At 44.4% G+C, this 17,702-nt stretch overlaps 1 pseudogene; it reads right to left on the bottom strand.

Annotated features, from left to right (window-relative positions):
- Window positions 1–15: 15 nt before the first annotated feature.
- The window catches only part of LOC123046904 (DNA topoisomerase 1-like), a 24,484-nt pseudogene continuing 6,797 nt past the window's right edge, over window positions 16–17,702 (bottom strand).

Here is a 17,702-nt window from a genome sequence, read left to right as displayed (position 1 = left end):
ATTAGGAGTGTGAGATGTCTTTTGTTTTCTCTCGGTGCAACGCACAGGCATGTTTACTAGTTTGTTGAAATTACAGAAATCATAGTTAGATGAAGACATGCTCGAGCGTAATCTTCAGTGCATTTTTACCCGTCAGAAACTTCAGTGCATGCTCGAGCGTAATCTTCTTTGGGTCTTGAGTCTGTAATCAGCCATTTTCAAGGCATTGTTAGACTTGCAATGAGAACATCCAAATTGAGAACTGTACAATTGTAACTGCGTATTTCTATTAAAGTTTCTTCGTAACCAGTTGACAACAATGCCGCAAACATCAGAATCTCATTTCGTATGGTTTCTGGTATTTAACAACACCAACACGTACCTTTGGCACTGGAGCAAGGGTTCCCCTGTGCCGGATACTAAATCCAGCTTTAGAATGTGTCATAAGTACTCGATGCTCGTCATCAGGATGTTTTCCCTGTTGGCAAAGATATCATCATGATGTAACTGAACAACACGTACAAAAATCTAACATTATAGAAAAGAATACCAGAATTTTTGGATACTGCAATAGCTCAATTGCATCTTTGATAGTGATAGAGTCAACATCTTTGACCTTGAAAGTTAGATATCTGCAATAAGTTTCTGGAAAGACAATTTGAAACGGTAATAATTAGTTAATTACCTCAGAAAGAGGAGCTCTTTTCTGAGATGCCCCTTTCCGATCCTCTCCAACCTGGATGTAGTAACCATAAGGACCTTGTTTCAAGAAGACCTGTAGAACGAGCAAAACTGTTGTACACACTTCCTACCTGAAAAATAAATAAAGCCAGATGCCATATAGACTGAAAGAAAAAAGACCTTTTCACTTGTATCAGGCATGACACCAAGTAACCTAGGTTCAAAAGACCTTGGAATTTGCTCGGAGGTTTCATTTTCATCATCTTCATCTGATAATGTGCGAGCGATGTACCTATCATAATTAGTTTAGCCATTAGGTATGATTGGTAGTGTCCCCGTAAAAAAAAAGATGATAGTCAATTATAATCAAGAAACTGCAGTGGAAATTACAACTTGTAACAATAGAGAACAAGGGTTACTGCAGAGATCAAGCTCCAACTTCAAGGCATTTAATGTTCATGAGTAGGGATAACAAGATCATACTTGCACTTCGGATGTCGATCACAGCCTATAAAATAGCCTTCTCCATACCTACTAACTTTAAATCTGAGGGTTCCTTCAGAACAACTGCAGATATTCAGCAAACAGTTAAGTAGTATCAAGAAAGAAACATGGTTAATGCATCGCATAATAGGGTAACATCCTAGTTCGCAAAAAATAAATAAAAAAAATAGGGTAACATCCTAGGTTTCCCCTGCCAACTTAATATGGATGAACTGTGCAAACATCTACGTTTGGGAAATGGCAAGTATTAAAAATTAGACTTCCTAAACAGGATTAAATACTCCCTCCGTCCCATAATATAAGATCGTTCAAGCTATGTTAGCTTGAAAAACGATCTTATATTGTGGGACGGAGGGAGTAAATTATTCAAGTATAATTATGGCATGCCTTACCTAGGGCAAATCCTACTGTCGGTGTCAAGGTCAGGAAAGAGGATAGGACAGAATTTCTCTTCAAGCATTCTCTCTACCTGCAAAAGTGGGTGATTCAAATGTAGATTCAAATTTCAGTTAGTGATCTAAACACTCTTATATTTCCTTACGGAGGGAGTACTTAAGTAACTGCGGGATGATAAGATAGCAACTTATTTGCTACACTAACAATGATCTATCAAAAGGACTAGATCTGCATAATTATCCATTATAGCATGCTACAATGGATGGGATGATGATGAGAAACAATAGAGAGGAGGAAAAGAAAAAGGAAATCAGAAGACAAATCCATTTGACTACTCCTAGGTAATTCTGCCCTAGTCTAATTATTTGTTTGTCTTAGCTTTAGCTACTGTTTCGGGGGAGACATGAGATCTCACATGTGAACTCGTGAGATCAACCCCAAAAAATCATATTTAGACGTTCCGAAAAAATCTGAAATTATTTGATAACATCATGTGGGGTATGTCTACAACTCCGGAAAAAATCAGCTCGAAACTCGATGTAAATTTAGAGATTCAAAAAAGACAAATTCGAATGTGAATAGTGGCAGCTTTAGGTGAGTAGTAGTTTGACGTTATTCACATCTGATTTTGTCTTTTTTGTTTCTATTAATGTAAGTCGAATTAGGAGCTGAAACTTTTTGAGGTTGTACATCAAACATTGATGTGTGCCTACAAAAAATTGAGAATGTTTGAACATGTATTTTCAAAAAAATACATCTCATTGATCTCACCTAATGTGAGATCTCACACAAGTCTAATCCCTGTTTTCTAGGGTCTTCTAGCTGTGAGTATAATCCTAAATCTTAAGTAACATTTTCTAGAGTGTTCTAGAGTCCTCACCTCTAGTTCATAACCAGCCTATGTACCCCACTACCTATAAGAGACTTGATGTTTTTATCCAAGATCTTGGACTAGATCTTGTGCTCTAGGAGTTTTGGATTGAACTCCTGCTGCCATATCGGCCTATATCGCCTCTAGAGCGATATCTAGCGCAGCACATTGAAGTAGTTCCTTCAACGTAAGTGTTGTCCATTTTGTAGCAGCAAGGTGGAGTTCAATCCCAGCCAGCCTCCTCAACCTTGCGCTACTTCAGATGAGCTCAGGTGGGATTCAACATCCTATTGGAGGTGCAACAATCCCATCTAGGACTAGTATGCTATTTAGCTGGGGGATCAGTGAGCTGGTTACATCTTACTTTGTTCATCTATAAGCCTGTTCCGAAAATATTATAGCGAGAACTGCAAAAAAGGGTAATTAGGTAATACATACAAAATTTTGTTTGAATAAGAATAAGGGCTCTAGAACTGTGTTTTAGTTGGGTGATAGCAGCCTTTCAAGCAATAATGACAAACTATCCATCCAAAATAAGATATATCCGCAGATGTAAGAGAATTGTCATAGCCCACAACTTATCATTTGTCCCTGGAAGAAATGCAAAACTTGCTAGTTTCAGATGATATGTCAAACAAAAGCTGGTTTGACTATGAGATAGTAAAACTTGGGAGTAATAACCACATGCGAGATGTAGTTGTTTACGTGAAAAACCTTCTGGGTGCAAGGGTACAGATATTTTCCAAGGAACCACACAAAAAAAATTACCTTTCTGACATCCCACTGCCTAGCATCTCCGCAATATTTGCTGAATCGTTCCCAGTAATCTTTCAGGAGACCCTTCCATTCAGTTGACCCAGCAGAGACATTGTCTAGCTGTTAATGAACCAGAAAAAGGAACATTAACAGGATTATTACAACAACTGAATTCCTCATATGCCTAGTTACTTGCTGTTAACAAAAGAAAGAAAAATCTTCATATTACCACGTTTCCTATTCGGACATCAGCGTAGTTCTCATCTTTAAGGAAAAGGGTTATCCAGTTGAGGATCATAGCCTTATGGCAGATTTATATATTGACTCTGTACCCTCGGTTCTATTATGAATTTACAATTAATATCTTTAAGGAAAAGGGCTATCTGGTACTCTGTTTGGGAAACCATGTAAAGTTTCAAACCTGTAAATCACATAGCCCAATATTCTACTGAGCACCAATAAAACCAGTGTATATATTCGTATTTCTTTCCCTAGTAAATGTTGTTTGGATAAAAGGTATTTAGTTTGCTTGCTGGGAATCCTGAGCTAAACACAGAACTAAGTGAGCTCAGACATGATTACAGGAACAGGCAGATGAATAGAAGTTTCAGTATTCAACACACAACATAATCTGGTCAACCTAACAAGAGCTCCAATATCTGAATCACAAATTTGGTAACCTAAAATCTTAATATCACAAGCGATCAAGATGCTCAATTGAGTAGCACATCTGACAATTATAACACCGCAGATCTTGCTGGGGAGGCCAAGCATGGAGAAGCTGTGGAGGGAGTTGTCCGTGAGAGGCGTGGATAGAGAAGACATGAGCAGATCAGGCGAGTAGAGGAGGCGGGCAGTGAAGGAGGCTCGTACGGCAACAGAGGAAGGGTGGAGGAGCAGCTCGGTGCCGCCGGTAAGACAAGGGGAAGGGTTGTGCACAACACCGAGATTTGTTAACGAGGTTCACCAAACTCGGCTACATCCCCAGGGCCTGACTACGGGCGCTCCTTCCCGTGACACCATCACAATACCGCAGACCGGCCACCCGAGCACCGGCACACGCTGCTGGCTCCCCCAGTGTGCCTGTGCTATTATGGTGGCGTAGGTTACATCGTGTGTCTATCATTGCATTATATAGGAGGCCGAGGATACAAGTGCCCTATTAGGACACGACTCCTACCTTATCTAGACACAGTACAACTTAGAGTCCAGATGTAACCTACCTTGTAGACAATATTCGGCACAACTCCAAAAAACTCCACCTTGGCGAATATTCTCCACCATCTTGAATCCGTCTATGTGTCAAACTTCCATGTACATTGGACTTAAGCTTATCCATGAGTACAACTGCTACTTCTAGACTCCATGTGACTCCACCTACAACTGTAGTCCCTTCTTTTGTTGATCACAGTCAACACTCGAGCAAAATTTTGTTCCTCTTTACTCTACTTTGTGCTCCCAACTTCCTGAGTATCCGTTCAACACCATCACACACTGATCATTGATCTGCATGAAAGTGAACAACTCACTTATTACATGCCACACATAAGAGTAACCTGAACTCAACATCCTCGCTCTTTTTCGACCGCCTGTCTAAAACTTGAAGGAATTTCACTGTTGCTTGTAGTCATCCCGAGTCAAATTCGTAGTTGTCTCACCACATGCCTGACCAGCAGAGCCGTGGTCCGTCTCCATGTCCCGTGCATACTGCACACCTCGCCGCTATTAGCCTATTACCGCATAGAGCCTCTGCTATCTCGTCGAGTCTCAAGGGTCGCAAACCCACACCACTCAACCCCCACTGCAGAGTACCACTGATCATCACTGACCGATGACGAGTTTCACTTTTTCATCGGACCACTAGGCTCTAGTCTGAACCATGTGTCTCTCGCTTTTCCCGTTCAATAGGCTTCGACTCTCTGTCAACTTACGTCGTAGCCCCTCAATCAGCACCAAGTGGAATCCCCTGTCGAACTCTAGCTCCACCTTCAACATAACTCCATGGTAGATGATCAGTCCACCCCGTGCCCCGTCGACTTCAAGCTCTCATGCATACGCCGTCTTGAATCAACCCCGCGCTATAGTCTTGTCGAAGCCACACAAGCCCTCGGACATGTGCCACATGTTTCCACGTCCATAAGTCGATCACCATGAGCATCACGATTCCTATGTCGTCTTCGCTGAAGGTGGAGCTGGAATAATCCGAGGCATGTTGTCAATCATCAGAGGACCAAACAATCACACAAGGCACAACACCGAGATTTGTTAACAAGGTTCACCAAACTCGTCTACATCCCCGGGGGCCGACTACGGGCACTCCTCCCCGTGACACCATCACAATACCGCACACCGGCCACCCAGGCACCGACACACGCCGCCAGCTCCCCCTGTGTGCCTGTGCTATTATGTTGGCATAGGTTACATCGTGTGTCTACCCTCACATTATATAGGAGGCGTAGGATACAAGTGCCCTATTAGGACACGACTCGTACCTTATCTAGACACAATACAACTCAGAGTCCAACTGTGACCTACCTTGTACGCAATATTCGACACAACTCCAACATTTGTTAGATGCATATCTTCACATCTGGTTAGTTTGGATACGGTATTATCTTTAGTTGATTTGTCGCGCTAGATATCCTTGTCAGGTGGCTGCCAATATAAGCATGATATTACCATCTATTTTCATCAAGTAATAAATAACAAAGTCTTGCCAAATCCCTAAAGTCCACCGTTGGTCTCTCCCTTGGCTGGCTATTCTAGATCTCTTCACCCAAGCTGTGACCACCATCTAGAGTCATTCTACCCCAAGTCGCTACTGCTGACCTCCCTCTTTACATGTTTACCACCAATGATAAACCAGGTTTTATGATAGGCACTCTGCTGGAAGTGTAGAAAATTGATCCAGAAGAAATGATTATCCTCATTTGTTGGTTATAAAAATTCTGAAGATGTCATTCATCAGAAAATTCATGGAATAATTTGTAGTCGAGGTTTCAACAGATTGCCATGATCTAGTGCCAAAGGGTTTGTACAGACCCCCAACACCAACATCAACACCACACACACACACACACACACACACACATGCAAGGAGGCTTATTGACCGATTTGGATATCTCCCAAGTTTTTTCGTATTGTATTTCCAATTTTCCATTGTAAATTGTGATGAAAAGCCTTTTCTCCTTCTAAACAATTCATTTGATAGTAACCTGCCTTCAGTTATGATTTTAGTGGAACTCCACTGTGCAGATTCATATTGTTTAAATGGACGAACAGGGTTGCACATCTCCAGATGGCCAACATTGGGTAGAGGGATTTAATTTATTGTACAACTACCAGTCAGTTTTTTTATGGCTACTTGCCACAACCAGTTTTCCCATAATGGATTCAGAATCACAATTCCTAAATTATTCTGCAGCCATAATGCTGAGGTAACAACAGGACAAAAGCCCAAAACTACTCAATTTTGCATATTTTGAACCAGTTACACATTTCTAAATAATATTGATAATAGTATTATTTAAAACAACAGGAAAAATGAACACGGTATAACCGTTCTTTTCAAAGTATGTGGATTTAACTTCCTACTGAAATCAACTTGCAGCTTTCCAGGAATTTCATATTATCCTAAACCACTAGCTAAGCTGGTTTCTGAAACCATAGCAAAGAACATGCACACAAAAAATGTACAGATAAGCTACAGGCTGAAAAAAAATTAGTACCTCCGTCTCCATGTTAGCAGTAAAGCTGTAATCGGCAATCTCAGAGAAAAGATGTGAAAGAAATGCTGAGACCTGAAAAACAGATGGTGTTGAGCATGTGTAAAAATTAGACATAGAAAGCTGAAATCTCATACACAAGAAAACTGAAATAGTGCAACCTCAGCTAGGTGAACTGAAAGAACGCCTTAAAACACAGGCTAAAGCAATATGCAAAAAAAATTAAACAGCAGAAAAATGAAATAACAGGTGAAGTGTACTTGGGCATTTGCAAAACCATGAAATGTACAGCGTTGTAAGGACATCATTTCATCTTGATAAGAGACATGAGAAAGAGTAATAAAGGTACAATTACAAAGATGATGAGTTGGTACAATGCATACAAATGCACTGGCAGTGCAGACAATGTAACAAAAACAATGCACGTAACTGTCAGACATTATTTCTGAGCAAGTCAACATAATGGAATTTCAGATGGCATCACGACAGAAGTTGTTTTGACAGGATCTTTGCAGAAGGGTGAAGATGGCATCAGGAACAAGGATATACCATTCGACCGCGGAATTCAGGGTGCAGAACACGACTTTTTACTGTCACGTATTTCCGGTCCTGGATGGCACAAGTATGGCAAAAACTCTTATCCATTAGCACAAGTAGTTGCTAATTATAATGAATGAAGAAAGTACCGCCAATGGTAATTAATGGAACTACAAATTTGGCATATGGTGAATTCATAAGACCTCGCAACTGCTGGTCTCGGCCATGTGTTACTGTTATCAAAACATGATACTTGTATTTAGCATGGAGAAAACTGTAAACTAACCAGTTGTGCATACTAGTAACCACCCGGGAGAGAGACCTGTTAATCTGTACTAGAAATCAATTGAGTACGCCAGGTTTCAGAAAACCGAACCCATGTTGCAGACCACTAAAAAAGTCAACTTTCCCAGCAATCCAAAAGTCAACTGTGACATGCATTGCTAAGTTACCGCATGTCACGTGTGAGCTTTGTGGCATGTGGCCATGTGCAGCACTCGAGGGCAATTACATGAACCAACTAACCCAAAGATGTCATTCAGCATTAACGTGTTCACGAGACTTGACTCAGGAATCATCAGATATACTAGAAATAGCTAAACGGACATTCAAGAAAGGGAATGGGATGTATTTTTCACATAACAATAGATAGCACGTTAAGCTACCTGCAACACCCTCATTATAGAGGCGTACGTAGATGGCCTTCCGATTCCAAGTTCCTCCATCTTTTTAATCTGGCATTACAAGGCACGCTGTGAAAATCATAGGTTATAGAACAAACCAATACTAAGGAACCCTTCTTATTTCAGGCATGTGCAATTACAAGAGGAATACCAAGTGAAAAATCCAAACCGTAGGTTATTACTGACCAATGCACCCTCAGAATAACGGGACAGAGGTTTGGTAAAGTGCTGTTCAAGATTCACGTTAATGGGAGACACCAAATCCTTCATCTGAGAAAAAGGACATATGCTATGACATAGTTCAATGATGGCCAGCAATCTGTGGTCACATGAAGAAAAAAATGGGTACAGAAAGGGAATATCAGAGGCCAATCAGCAACTGCTAACCTCTAATTTGGACAAGGCCTCGAAATTATCCTGATGTGCAGTTTCTCCTTCGGGGTTTTCACTGGACCCAGTTGCTTCAGTGTCCTACAAGCAACACATTCTCATTATTTGGTTCTGTAAGCTCATAAAACTGAACACTGGGCACACAGTCATTTTACAAAACACAACCATCTTCTATCCATGTGAAAGCTTAACTATTCACTCCTTAGGGGTTGTTTGGATAACGGGTATTTAGGAAGCTAGTTTTCCTCGATCTCGTTTAGCACCGCAATAAACCCATAGTAATAACGGGTATTTAGGAACAAAGTTAGGTATTTAGGAAGCTAGTTCCCCCCACCCATGTCCACAAAAAGCCAAATCTACAAATGGGTTCAAGGCCTTCTTAATCCAAACATGATTTTCTATGAGTGCATACCTAACTGAATTATATATAAACAAAACCGGTTTTCCAGAAAATCTTCTTAAAACAAGGTTTACTAAAACTGGTAGGTACTACGTACTTGCTATCCAAACAACCACTTACGGAAAACTAGAAGCTAACGCATAACAGTAAAAATTAGAGATGCTGATGAATCGGCAGAAATTCACGCTTCCAGCAAAGGCAGGAAATGGGACATCCTGTGGTGAAAAATACATGACAATCTACGGGGTATTACATGATTACGTACAACACAAAACGCACTATAAAGCAATTTTAATATAGATAAGCTATTCAGTAGATTTACTAGTGAAAACAAGGCATATTTTATTCCCATACATAAGAATACAGAATGCAAAAAGATCAACATTGCATCAGTTGAAGATAAACCTTCAAGCAAGTTCAGTAGAAAAAATCAATAACGTACAGTATTGTTTGTATACTTCACAAATGCACACCATAAATGAGTCGAAACTTCCCCGCAAAAAATGAGTTAGGACATGTTGAATTTGTAAAGGATGTCAAACTAACCAGGAAGAACCAGCTGAAAATGGCCAGTTTTCATAACAGGCCAAAGCCCGGTTTGTCAAAAACAAGACCAGTTGAGAGTTGAGACCATTAAGCACACCCTGATATGCATCCTATGCAGAATAGGTGTATTAGTATTATCATTGTTGCATAAAATGGCTGTTAGATTTAGTTTGGCCCTGATATCCTAAATTATATCCACATCCAACTGAGAACATATTGTCTTCTATGTTCATATCCTAAAAGAATAAAGTGGTGGATCAGACAGATTGTATTTGAGCCATGTCACCCCTAATACACACATACATATATATGCAGAGTTATGAATAGGGTTTGTGGTGGGAACTGGGAAGAGAGGGACAAGGGAAAAGGGAAAAACTCCCTAATTCTGGTTAATTCAACTGAATGGATGCCTCGCGTTTCGAAGAGGGGTAGAAGACCTAACAACTTCAAGTAACAAGAGAAAGGAATCTGGTCATATCTTAAATAATTCGCTTAAGGTCCGTGAAATTAAACAAGGAATCTAATCACATTTATATCTTGCAGCAGGCACTGGGCACCTCCTTTGATGTTGATGTGGACCAGCTCACATTGTAACAGATACAGACCAAATTAAGGTTACAGAGATGATAAAGATGAACACAATTATGCAATCATCCTCATCCCTTGAAACATGAAATGATATCATGAGTGAGATGAATACAACATATTTCCTACTAAATCTACTCATGGGCTGGCCAAAGTATCATAAAGGAAAGTGGAGAATGCTACTGTCATGTGGGGCCAGCCCTATAGGCGCAAGGGACCTGCACGGGCCGGCCCTGCACCTGCCTAAAAATATGTCCTAGTTTAATTATAGTTTTTTTTAGATTAGGAGTCTAGGTATTAGTTGGAAAGGTTTAGTCCCGTAGAAGGTTACCCTGCCAACACCCAATTGTAATAGGAGTCTGTAATCTGGTCTTGTAATTAGGCTATATATAGCCAGCCCTTGGATCAATAAACGCAAGCAGAAAATAACCTACAACCTCACCTCCTTGCTCCTGCGCCACGGCGCCCCTCCTCAACCCCCTTCTCCAACCATAGGCCGGCGAGGGCCTCGCCCTCGTCCTCCTACAACCCACGACTACAACCTGCGCGGCAATCAGCCAGGCCGTGACAACTTGGTATCAGCTTCCTCGTCGATCCCAGCGGCCATGTCTCCGCCACCGCTGCCGGTGCCCCTGCCGCAAACCCTAGCAGACCTCGCGACCAAACAGCACGAGGATCATGAGGCCGTGGTCGCCACTTTGAACAGCCTCTCGGAGGAGAACCACACCGCTCGGACAGAGCGCGCCGAGGACCGCGCCACCCACCAGTCCATCACCGAGACGCTCAAAACCCTCCAGGGCCAGCTGGCGGACATGTCACAGCAGCAACGTGCACAGAACCTGGCCCTCCTTCGGCTGGAAGGCAAGGGCACGCCTCAATTGGGTTACCGGGCTCTTGCGGCCCTCAAATGCGTCGTCCCACACCGGGGGCCCAGCCGATCTGGCGGATCGGGCTCCGCGCCTCTACAAGATTGATTTTCCCCTCTTTGACGGGGCCAGCGATCCGCGACCATGGCTGACACGCTGCAATCTCTTCTTCCTCGGGCAGCGAACGCCGGAGTCGGATAAGACGTGGCTCGCCTCATACCATCTCACCGATGTCGCCGCATTATGGTATGGCCACCTCGAGACTAAGCTGGGCCAGCGGCCATCCTAGACCGAGTTTCAAAAACTGATAGCCAACCACTTCGGACCGCCGACCCGCGCCAACCCCTTTGGCGAGCTGATCTCCACCCACCGCTCCGGCACCGTGGCGGAATACTCCAAGCGCTTTCTAGAGAATCTTTCTTGGGTGGGCCCCATTGCTGACGACGATGAGCGGGATATCTTCACCAACAACTTGGGCGAACCTATGAAAACTCAGGTCGAGATGCTGAAACCGGCGACTTTGGACGCGGCTATGGACTTAGCAATCTCCTTTGAGCACCTCAATATTGTCACCAGCACCGCGGCCACCCCGGACCGGCCCAGCCGTCCACTCCGCCCCATGGCCGCACCTACTCCGGCCTTACCGGACTCCTGCAACCCCACGCACGCGCTCGTCTTTAAAAGACTCACGCCCGCCGAGATGGATGAACGGCGCGCTAAGGGTCTCTGCTTCTATTGTGACGAGAAGTTCGCGTGGGGCCATCGCTGCAAACAACTGTTCTACATTCAATCCGCCTACGCCGAAGAGGAGCAGTTTGAGGACTTCCAGGAGGCACAAATCTCACTCTTGGCTGTCACTGGAATTCCCACCAGCGAGACAATGCAGGTCACTCTTCGCATCGCGGACCGTGACTTGGTCGCCTTGCTTGATTCAGGCAGCACTCATAACTTCATCCACGAAGAGCTGGCCACCATCGTCGGGCTGCCTTTCTCCTCCAATAGTCGCTTGGGAGTCACGGTCGCTAATGGCGATAAGATGACCTGTCGGGGACTCCTTCAGCAGGCTGCGATCACCATTGACAAGGAGCGTTTCGTTGTTGATCTGCATGCCATTCCATTGGGCGGGTTTGACATCGTCCTCGGTACACGATTCCTCAAAACTCTTGGGCCAATTCTCTGGGATTTCACTACGCAGTGGATGTCGTTTTGGCACTCGGATCACCATGTGGAGTGGTCGGGCCTCGGCTCCCTTGGACGGCCTGCCCACCTACATGCGTGCGAAGGCAAGGACCTTCTGGACAGCCCGCTGGCCACTTTCACCGATGTATTCGCCGACCCCCAGGGCCTGCCGCCGCAGCGCGCACATGACCATCATATTCATCTTAATCCCGGGGCACCGCCGGTTGCTGTCCGTCCCTACCGCTACCCAACGATTCAAAAAGATGAACTGGAGCGCCAATGTTCAGAGATGCTAGTTCGCGGTCTGATCCGTCCTAGTTCTTCTGCATTTTCATCCCCCGTTCTACTCGTCAGAAAGGCCGACGGGACTTGGCATTTCTGTATCAACTACCGTGGTCTCAACCTTGTCACCATCAAGGACAAGTTTCCAATTCCCGTTGTCGATGAACTTCTGGATGAACTCAAGGGCGCCCGCTTTTTCACCAAACTGGATCTTCGGTCGGATTACCACCAGGTTCGGATGGCCCCTGAGGATATCCACAAGACGGCATTCCGCACACATGAGGGCCTCTTTGAGTTTGTGGTGATGGCAAGGATTACGAGTCGACGAGTCGTTCCGAGGTTGAGACTCATAGACTAATCGGACTAGTCTTAGACTAGTGCTGGACTAGTCGACATAGTACTGTAGTACTCAACTACTAATACATAGTAGCAGTATGGAGTAGTATGTAGTAAACTGTACAGCACATTACAGGCCAGCAGTGCTAGCCAACACTAGTCAGGCCCAGCCCAGCCCAGCGCCACACAGCACGCCCCCACCAGCTGGCCCATTTGGGCCCAAGTGGCTAGCCTATACTTAACTCACGTCCCAGCCACTGGAACCCTAAGATCCCAATCGATCCCAACTCAGCCGCCAGTGCCAACACGCACGGGAGCACATGCGCGTGCCCCGCGCCTCCGGCCGCTTCCGCCGGCGAGCTCGCCGACCACCGCCGTGCCTCCTCCCTCTCCCTCCCTCCCTCCCTCCCTCCCTCTCTCCCTCTCTCTCTCTCTCTCTCAGGGCCGCGCTCGCCTACGGGTCATGGCCACGGCCGCCGCCCGAGCACGAGCTCCAGCCGACGGCCGCGCCTCGCTGTGACATCCGCCGTCCCGGCGATGAGTGGCGGCGGCCTCGTCCAGCAAGCTCATTTATACCTCCAAAATTTTGAGTCGCTCGACTCGATTTGGTCGACTAGCCCAAACTAGTCGTCGACTAGTCCATCCACGGCTCGACTCGGTCTGCTAGTCTACACGAGAAATGCAGTCGACACTCACTTTGCGACTCGTCGACTAGTCGAGCGACTAGTCTAGACTAGTCGTTCGACTCGTAATCGTTGGGTGATGGCCTTTGATTTGACAAATGCCCCAGCGACGTTCCAAGCACTCATGAATGACGTCCTCCGTCCCTACCTTCGTCGGTTTGTGCTTGTGTTCTTCGATGATATCTTGATCTACAGCTCGTCCTGGTCGGGTCACCTACGTCATGTCAAGCTCGTTTTGGAGGCTGTGCGCACACATCAACTGTTTCTCAAGCGCTCCAAGTGTTCCTTTGGGGAGGAAACCATGGGTTATCTGGGACACGTCATTTCCGTTGCAGGAGTTGCCATGGACAGCGACAAGGTTCTAGCCGTGGTAGACTGGCCGGTTCCGCGCACCGTCCGCGCTGTGCGTGGTTTCTTAGGACTGGCAGGATACTACCGCAAGTTCATCCGGGATTTTGGCACCATTGCAGTTCCCCTCACAGTGCTCCTCAAGAAAGATGGATTTCTTTGGACGCCTGCAGCGACTATCGCCTTGAAGCCCTTGATAGCAGTATATTCGTGCTTGTCAGGTTTGTCAACGCAACAAGACGGAGCAGCTTCATCCAGCCGGCTTATTGCAGCCCTTGACAGTGCCATCTCGTGTCTGGGAAGACATCTCCATGGATTTCATTGAGGCACTTCCGAAGGTGGGCGGCAAAAGTGTGATATTGACCGTCGTGGACCGTTTCTCCAAGTATGCGCATTTCATCCCATTGGCGCATCCGAACACTGCGGAGTCCGTTGCTAAGGCCTTCTTCTCCAACATTGTCCGACTTCATGGGTTTCCCACATCCATCGTTTTGGACAGGGATGTGGTTTTCACTTCGGGCTTTTGGAAGGCTCTGTTTGCCGCCGCGAGGACGCGCTTGCACATGAGTTTGGCCTTCCATCCGCAGTCTGATGGACAATCTGAGGCCGTCAATCGCGTCATCACCATGTACCTTCGTTGCATAACTGGGGATCGCCCCCGGCAGTGGCTCTAATGGTTGCCTTGGGCGGAGTACTGCTACAACACTTCGTACCACTCAGCGTTGAAGGACACTCCTTTCCGGGTGGTTTATGGACGGGATCCCCCCTCATTGCGGGACTACACGCTGGGCGAGATTCGCCATCAGGCGGTGGAACGGCAGATCCTCGACCGCGATCAGTTCTTACTTGACATCCGTGAGCGTCTCCTTCAGGCAGCACAACAATACAAGCATTACTATGATGATAAGCATCGGGCCCTTTCTTTTGATGTTGGAGAGTGGGTTTGGCTCCGTCTTCAGCACCAGCTGGCAGCATTCCTTGGAGTAGGCGCCAAAGGGAAATTGGCCCCAAATATTATGGGCCTTTCAAAGTCCTCGCTAAAATCGATACGGTTGCTTACCGTTTGGAGCTGCCCCCACGCGCCCGCATTCACAATGTCTTCCATGTCGGGGTCCTGAAGAAGTACCATGGTCCACCGCTGGAAGTTCCGCCGATGCTTCCACCTCTGTTTCAGGGTCGAGTACATCCAACCCCTGTCCAAGCATTGCGTGCTCGTATTGCTCGCGGTGTCCAGCAGGTGCTCATTCACTGGGAGGGCCAGCCGGCGTCTGCTGCTTCATGGGAGGATGTTACAACCTTCCGCGAACGTTATCCAAGCTTCCAGCTCGAGGACGAGCTGTTTCAGAATGGAGGGGGAGATGTCATGTGGGGCCAGCCCTATAGGCGCAAGAGACCTGCACGGGCCGGCCCTGCACCTGCCTAAAAATATGTCCTAGTTTAATTATAGTTTTTTTTAGATTAGGAGTCTGGGTATTAGTTGGAAAGGTTTAGTCCCGTAGAAGGTTACCCTGCCAACAACCAATTGTAATAGGAGTCTGTAATCTGGTCTTGTAATATTTTCTTACCTGGGAAAACATAAGTAACAGAAGATCAAGAAGCCTAGATACTTACCTCATAGACAGCTTGGTACCCCTTGAAGTCAAGCCTTGACGCAGATGAATGAAAAATCATGTCTCCTTCAGGATTACCAATACCAACTTGTATCTACAATGCAATTATTAAAGTGCACACAGAGTAAGAAAATAAGCATTGGATTTTACAGGATATATAAAATAATGAAAATCCAAAACAAAAAGGTAGAACTTAGCATGTCTTGAAGTTGCGTAGCAAAGAAAATGGAAGTCATTTTCATTAACTACCAAGGCATCAAATATATATATTTAGCACACAACCAGAATTCTGTTTGAAGAGCCACAACAAATGGGATGAAATCTCTCACGCCTAAGTTATAACAAATTCTAATAGTTAGATGCCTCATCATCATGTTCTCGTACTCAACCATATCATATACAACTAATCTCAAAAGATGACCACCACATTTATTCTTACACTTCGCATACATGCCGGTAGATTGTAATTCCTCTGTTTCACCACACTTATCCATTTTATTGAGAAATGCCAATTCAGAATGTTAAAATAGCCGGATTCTCTCCTGTTTTACCATTATTTAAAAAATAAGAAAGGTTCACGGGTAAAGTATTTCGCTTAATATGGCCATCGGCCAGCTTTCCATGCTTACTTGGTTTTGTTCATAAGATTGCTAGGCGACAGTTGTGGAACAGATGGCTTAGCTGGTAACGAAAAAACAGACCGATAGACAAAGAAATATCAGTACATTTAGGCAAAATGTTCTGTCATAAACACAGGGCTGCCTCATTCATCTACAGAAAAGAGTTGAACATAGGTTTGCTAGATTAGATGTCAACTTACAAATCCCTCTTAATTCTATACCTGTCATAATTTCTATAGACAGATGAGGAGTTTTCTAAACCAACAGTGCTGCACCAACGAATATAACATACAAATATGAGCAGCAAGCTACCTATACACTGCAAACTTGTTGAATTCATATTTCCTTTAAACTGGAAACATGTGTTATTCATGGTTTTTAATGAGGAAAGAGAAGGAGGGTGATTGGCATATTTTTTGCAGTCTCGAATCTCAAAACATGTGCACAGTTAGATTCTTTGGTCTAGCTGAGCCAAGGTTCAGTAAATTATTACTGTCGACAATATAGCTTTGTAAAAATACACATAGTAGCCAGCCAGCCCAAAGATTGGAGTAATAAACAACAGATAAACATGAAGTAAAACAGTAACCCACCAGCTCAGTCCTTGAAGCTTCCATTTGGCAAGCCATTGTTCTTCTCCATATTAGAGTGTACAGTTTCAAAGAATCCTCATCAAGTATTCCAATCAAAGATGCTGAAAGAGATACCATGATAGTCATAGAACTATAAATGGAAAACAAGAAACCAAAACTATAATGCTTAAATATAAATATGCAAGTAAGAAAAAGAGATGCTACAGAAGATTTGGCAAAACGAAAGAAACGTTAGCAACTCCTAATTCTGAAAATGAAAAACACATTCAGGTACTCTTTCAGCCCTAGAGCGCATGACTTCATGTATAACCATCGTTCATCATGAATGTGTCAATTCTAAAGCATGTTCACAACAGATGGCAAAACCCTGCTAATTACAAATCAAGAGGCGACATAAAGAAGGTTATGGTAGATGTGGAACAGCGAGTACATGAGAACTTACAATTAGCTAGTAAACAACACCCAACATGCCATTCAAATACATAATATATATATCACCTCTGGATTCGTAATGAACTAGTAAACAACACTCAGCCCAGCACCAAATCCTGCACAAGAAAGCCATAGGGAAGAGAGAAGGGTGGGTAGAAGGAGCTAGGGTTTAGGCTGTCAGTGTCGTAATGGAGGGAGGGTGCAGGTGTCTAGCTCAATGGTCCCTAGAATCCTACGACTCTCTCACCCTTGGTTATCTATTTTTGATAGTCTCTTTTGGATGTATTCCTCACCCAACAGCGGCCCTCCAGCACCCAGTGCCATTGTACTTCCAAATCTCCTTGTCCCAATTCTCTCCATGGGAACAAATGAGAAATGTTTAAAAGGATTAAACAGCCAGAGAAAGGACAATAAGTAAAGGAAACACCTTTAGTTAATACATAATACAACCTCCGTTAGGAAATAACTGACATGGTTTTAGTTCAAATTTGAACTTTGAACTAAAACCACGTCAGTTATTTCCGAACGGAGGGAGTAATAAGAACTTTCGCAACCAAAGCTTGCAATGGCCATGAACTGTCAAATAGTCTATACATGAAATCTGCAACTCACAAGCCACTAGCACATACCCAGTATGTTTCTCAAAACCATCAATGGTAAATAGAAACTTGGGAAATGAGTATGTGATAATAACAACCCC

The sequence above is a fragment of the Triticum aestivum genome, chromosome 1A (assembly GCF_018294505.1).
Source record: "Triticum aestivum cultivar Chinese Spring chromosome 1A, IWGSC CS RefSeq v2.1, whole genome shotgun sequence".
NCBI classification, from domain to species: domain Eukaryota; kingdom Viridiplantae; phylum Streptophyta; class Magnoliopsida; order Poales; family Poaceae; genus Triticum; species Triticum aestivum.
This window is presented reverse-complemented; position numbering and strand designations above follow the sequence as displayed.